A 5,896-nucleotide genomic window follows, 5' to 3' on the forward strand; every position below is an offset into this window, starting at 1 on the left:
CCCGTCAAATAGTAGATGACTTACCCTGATTTCTTCAGTGGTTTGTAGCCTTTCCATGCAGTTAGCCGAGCAATGCACAGGTTACCAATAGTTAACACCTTGGGTGAATCACCTATGTCCAAAAGTTAAAATTAGCCCAGGATTTTGGGCACGAGTTAACACATGGTCTAAGATTTAAGGTTGTGGTTGATTGCAGTAGTGATTGCTTACCTACACAACGGGACTGAAAAGTGTGTTTTTTTATTAGAGATATTATACCCTCTAATATCCTCCTCTCTTCCACGAAGACACCTATAGTAAGATTAAACATTTTTTGTGGACTCCTTTCTTGTATGGTGATTGCTTACTATTGAAAAAAAAAAGATGTCAAAGTGTCGGCTCAGTTGATTTTGATTATTTTTTTTTCAATCTCTAATATAACAGCTCCTTTAGTGCTTTTTCTGCTATATGATTTTTTATAGCTACATGTACCCATGCACCTTAAATAGCTTTTCTCTACTAAACTGTCTAGGGAACATTTGGGTAAGAAATTAAAGAGAACGAAATTCGAAGTATCTAGGAAAGATGAAATTGGAAGTATCTAGGAAGTACTATTATCTGACATTATCTGTTCTTTCTTCTCGCTTTGTAACTTAGTGTGTAGTTAATTGGCCCATGAATATTTTTAACACGGTAAAGTCTTGGATAAAACAGATGTTTATACCTTTGGAGTGATTCTCTTGGAGCTAATAACAAGCCAGTAGCCAATTGAAGCGAATAAATGGCCTTGATGAGAATTTGGTCCTATAGGTAAGTTATCATTCATTCCTTTACGTCTAACTTTTCTTTTATTGTTATTGAGTTACGTATTGGTTTTATCAGTGCTCCCCCATTATCATCATAGTTTCCTTTATATATATATATATATCAGAATTATTGCTACTTTCATTGTGTAATCCTTTTATAGTCTTGATATAAATCACTTCCACTAATATTTAGCTAGGGTTGTCAATGGGTCGGCTTGGCAGGCCTATGTCCTCAGACCATGACCTACCTAATTAAGAAATGAGTCGGTCTCGGTCAGTGTCATGTCGGGCTCAATCGGGTTTCAGGCTTTAATCGAGCTATAATCGGGCCTTAAACAGGGTAATGTACCAATTAAGCCTTAAACGGTCTTTACTTTTCTTAGATTTAAGATCATTTAATTTATTTTGTTAAATCGTCAACAATTTTGAAAAGATATTACACTTAGGCCCTCTTTGGTATCATTCTTCTTTTTTATTTTTACTTATTTAACAAAAATCATTAATGAAAACCATTTTTTATCAAAACATAAAAATGGTTTGGTAATTACTTGGCAAAAATGGTTTTTTGTGAGAAATAATTTGGTACCTCTATATAGAAAATTATTTTTTGAAGAAATGGGTGAAGAGATTCCCTTCACCCATCTTTTTTATAACTGTGTTTCTCCACTTTGGACTAAAGAAGAGAGGGCAAGGGGCTTGGATTTCTAATTACAAAACAAATGACTATTTTACCCCTCCATATTGAGACTTTAAACACGCGCTCATTAAAGTTCAGCGCAAAAATAACTGAAAATCAATTTTGGTCAAAACACATAAATGACTCTTGATCTCTTTTTGGGTTTTGTGTTTTATCAATTTTCTAAAAATAGAAACAAGCTCCATAAATGATACCAAATGCAGCCAAAACTATTTTTGTGAACAAAAATAAAAAAGAAAAATGATACCAAAGAGGGCTTTAATTAAAGTCAATAATTGATAAAAATATCAATATATACCTTATTCTATCCAATATATACCTTATTCTATCCCAAAAAAAATTAAAATACTTATATTAACGGTTCTAAAGGTGTCAATCCAAGTCAAGCTTGTAAACGGGCCGAGCCGGTCAGGAGGCCCGTTGGGCTTACCCCTTGCACCGTGTACTACCAATTTATAATTGGCCGGGTTTAGTTCCAACACATTTATTAATCGGGCCGGTTCAGATCAGGCCATAAACTTGTCGGGCTCGGTCGGGCCTACCGGTGAAGGCTTGGAATTGATACCCCTATATTCAGCTTAGTGGGCACTTGATTTTTGTAATCTTTAAGGTTGTTGAATTAGTATGAGTTTGTAGAATTAGAGAGAGAGAGAGAGAGAGAGAGAGAGACTTTGCTTGGATGCCACTATAGTTGTGGGGAATCAACCCCCATGAAAACAGTCTGATTTTGAGTTTAGTTTTTTCTTACTATAGCAGTACATGCTACATGGATGATACTTCATATACATTGAAACTTGGGCGAGAGAGAGATGCTTGGAAGTGGCTGTAGCTAGGGGGAATCAACCCGTATGAAAACAATCTAATTTGATGTTAGTTTCGCATAAAGAGTGGTCTATTTAGTCCTCCAGCTAAAAGTTTTAGCCATAAATGGATATTATGTGGAAAAATCAATATCATCCATTTCATAATCTGCTTTGAAGTTTAAATTTCTACCATGTTTATTGATTTGGTCGAAAATATTTAGACCTTGTATGTTGTTAGGAAGGTCAGGTAGCTAGGATGCCACATCTCAATTGAAGAACTGTGCTGCGAGTTGTGAAGCCTATTTGGACAGAAATTGCGCAGGATATGACTGCATTACTCTTAATATTTGTTTGATTGCCAACAAAGTGTTTACAATAATTATGTTTAATGAATTTGGTATGTGGAGTAAATACTCTATTATGGCCTACACTCCAATTTTTGTTTTTTGAATAAATGCATGAGCCAAATTTATTGTAATTGTGTATAGAGCTCTTTAAATCCAGTTGTAAGTACAAAGAAACAGCAGAAAATCACCTTATACTACCGACTTTGAGATTCTCTGCAAGTATAAGGCTTTTTATTGTTGTCTAACCTTGAAACATGTACCAGTATATTAGTGAGATGAATGGTTAATAAAATATAGCATATAAGCTTTCTTTTATCTGAGTCTTTATTTCTTGATTGATTAAATGTTCATTTTTTGTAATATACTTAAGTCATCAACATAAATCATGGACTGGTATTGTTACATAATACATTAATACTACAACTAGAACTCATTGTTCATCTTAAGCCCAAGGCCTCTAGCCTTCATGAACCGAAAAAAAAATTCTGGATTTTGAGCATACGAGGTCTACACCTAATATCTAGACATATTCTGTTTTTTTCTTCTCATCGTGCTTTGAACATAGATGTTTGACAGATTTTTTTTTTCTACATCCCTATCATCTGTTGGTTTGTTTCTATCCTTTCAACTCAGTTCCTGCACATCCAAGTAAGTAGTGAGATTGTATGCTTTGATTTAAGATTATTTGAAGGCTGACTGAGTTTATAATCTGTTGTGCTACATATCTATTTGAAGTCTGAACCTACTACTGGCCATAAGCTTACTGGTGGTTCTCTGTTTCCGTGGCTATTTGGCTGCAACTGTGAGGTACTGTTATCTCAACTTCTGGCCCTTGGAATGCTGAGATATTTTGGGATTCCCATTCTTGAAAATCATTACTTTTTCAAATCTAGTAAACAGACGAAATTCTAGGATTCCTCCTTGAGGCAAATACTTTTATGCATACCTCTTCTGGTTGATCCACACTAGGTTAAAAAGGAACCTTTGGATCTAATGCAACATTGGTTACATCATGAATATTGATTATTTCAATTATTTATTGGTCTCTTTCTTTCATCTAATACTACCTTCTTACTTCTTACTGTAAGACCAAACAAAAAACCTTTTCTTTTGTACAACTTCAAAAAGGGATTTCTATATTTCGCATCTAAGTTTCCCAGTTGATGGTCATATTATGCCTTTGATCCAAGTTGGGGGTTAATCTGCCCTGTGAATATGAGCTACTGGTAATAAATAAATTCTGTTATCTAGTTCTTTTCTGTTGGGTTGATGAACTGTGAACTCTGGTCATTGGTTCAAGTTGATTCTCATATATTTAGTTTTATATGATGGTTCTATATGATGATTGGAGAATGTGATCTTTGTTTATACTATTTTGTGGTATGGTTGTGAATTTATAGCTTTGTTTCTAATTATGGAACTCAGTTTCTTTTTCTAGTTCACTTGTCCATATCTTTATATCCAGCCATTGAATTGGAATATAACTTTTAGGGTTTGAAGTACTAGGGGACCTAGTTTCCATAGTAATTTGGGACTAATCTAAGTTCTATTTTGGGAGTTGTTGAAGATCTTGTACTGCTGTTTTGAGTTCCTATTATTCTGCTTGTGGGTGGGATTTTCAAATCTACTATGGTGTTAGATTTGAATCCATTAAAACCACTTAAAGAAACTCATAATTTTCATTCAATCTTGTATGTACTTACCCTTACTCTCAAAATATGAATCCTACTAGTGCTTGAACTTCTCTAATCCTAATATAACTTAAACACTACCTCAATTGACCACCAATAGACTGAAAAATAGTGTACCTAGACTCCTAAATTGACTAAGAATTAATGACTAACTAAAATCTCAGAAATCCCATTGAAACTAAGACTAAATAGCATAATAGACTCACAAACTCCTTATGATACCAAGAGGAGACTTTGAATTCATGTGCCCCCTTGGAATTTGTTCCTGTTTTTGAGTCTTCAAAGTAAAAATGGATTCTTGAATTTTACAAATTTCCCAAAAGATATATGTAAATGTGCCTTTGTATATATGGATGTAGGGGAGAAACAGGGCCAAGTTGGGCCATGTTTCTCAAAACCCTAATCCAACCCTATCGGGTTCATGCTCAGGCCCAACCCTACTTGGCTCAGGGTAGGGCTGGGTTGACCCTAGCTAGTCCTCTTAGTGGAATCACATTCGGATAAGTACGATTCAATTCCAATTTCAATTCCAATTCTTTAAACCACTCCGCTACCTTCAAACTCTGAAAAACAATGACCGTAATTGACCCTCTGCCCCCCTAAATTCCTCAAAGTGTTGGCATGTGCTAAGAGTCTAAAGAGAAAGGGTCCCTTTTACTAATAAAGTTCTCTTGTCGGTTTTTCAAAAGCTTAGGAAAGCTTCCTTGTACTATTTTAGTTATTTTCTTCATTTATACAATAAGATGCAATGACATTATGGGCTGAGTTAAATCTTAGCCATAATAAAAGTCCATGTGGGCCAAACCTAACCCAAAATATTAGGTAGGTGGAGTTGTTTCCTATCAATATGTGCAATGTTCTAGTGTTAAAAAAAAAATCAATTCTAAATTTCAATAATTCCATTTACTACAATAGAGAACTCAAAAATGAATGCAAATTCCAATGTAAGAGAGAATCAAGACTTGTTCTTCAGAGATGGGTTTTTCCTTTGGCTTGGTGCTCTCTCTTTTGGCTATATTGTTCTTTATCATATTCTTGTTACACAAGAAACTCCCTTGGCTAAGAGAGACACTTGCATTCTACAAAGCACAATAATAATTAGGATTAGACTCAGGTCGGGTTAGGGTCAAGCTGGGTTTTCTATGCAACCCAGGCTCGGCCCGGCCCAGCCCAACCCCACACAGGGTTGGGTCAGGTTAGGCCGGGTTGGCCCTCATAGTCAGGTAAAATAGGGTTCGGGTTCAGGGCGGGTTCGGATTGTTAGGGCTAAACTTACACCCTTATATGAATGAATAAATAAATTCATTACCAAGAGGAAAAGAATATACAAGGGAAAAAGGGGGGAGGAGAGGTAATAGGGACAATCCTGAAAAGATGGGAGCAGGGGTACAAAATAAAACCGAGAGGGTTATAATGCCATCAAACCAAAAGGGTAAGGCGGAGCTAGGGGGAGCTAAGGGAAGAGGAAAGAATGGTAAGGGGGAGGCCTCAGGAGACAACAATGACCCTGTTCCTTAGGGAATGTCCAGCAAGACGAAAGGGAAAAGAGGCTATCTTTTTTTTTTTTTTTTCC

At 35.7% G+C, this 5,896-nt stretch overlaps 1 long non-coding RNA gene across 1 annotated transcript in view; it reads left to right on the forward strand.

The window, feature by feature from the left end:
• The window catches only part of LOC122075476, an 8,651-nt gene extending 4,984 nt beyond the window's left edge, over nt 1-3,667 (forward strand). The window contains exons 2-3 of the long non-coding RNA XR_006139266.1: nt 694-789; nt 3,368-3,667. This is a non-coding gene — a long non-coding RNA (uncharacterized LOC122075476). The remainder of the gene's footprint in view (nt 1-693; nt 790-3,367) is intronic.
• The last annotated feature ends 2,229 nt before the right edge of the window (nt 3,668-5,896 follow it).

The sequence above is a fragment of the Macadamia integrifolia genome, chromosome 4, assembly GCF_013358625.1.
Source record: "Macadamia integrifolia cultivar HAES 741 chromosome 4, SCU_Mint_v3, whole genome shotgun sequence".
Classification (NCBI taxonomy): domain Eukaryota; kingdom Viridiplantae; phylum Streptophyta; class Magnoliopsida; order Proteales; family Proteaceae; genus Macadamia; species Macadamia integrifolia.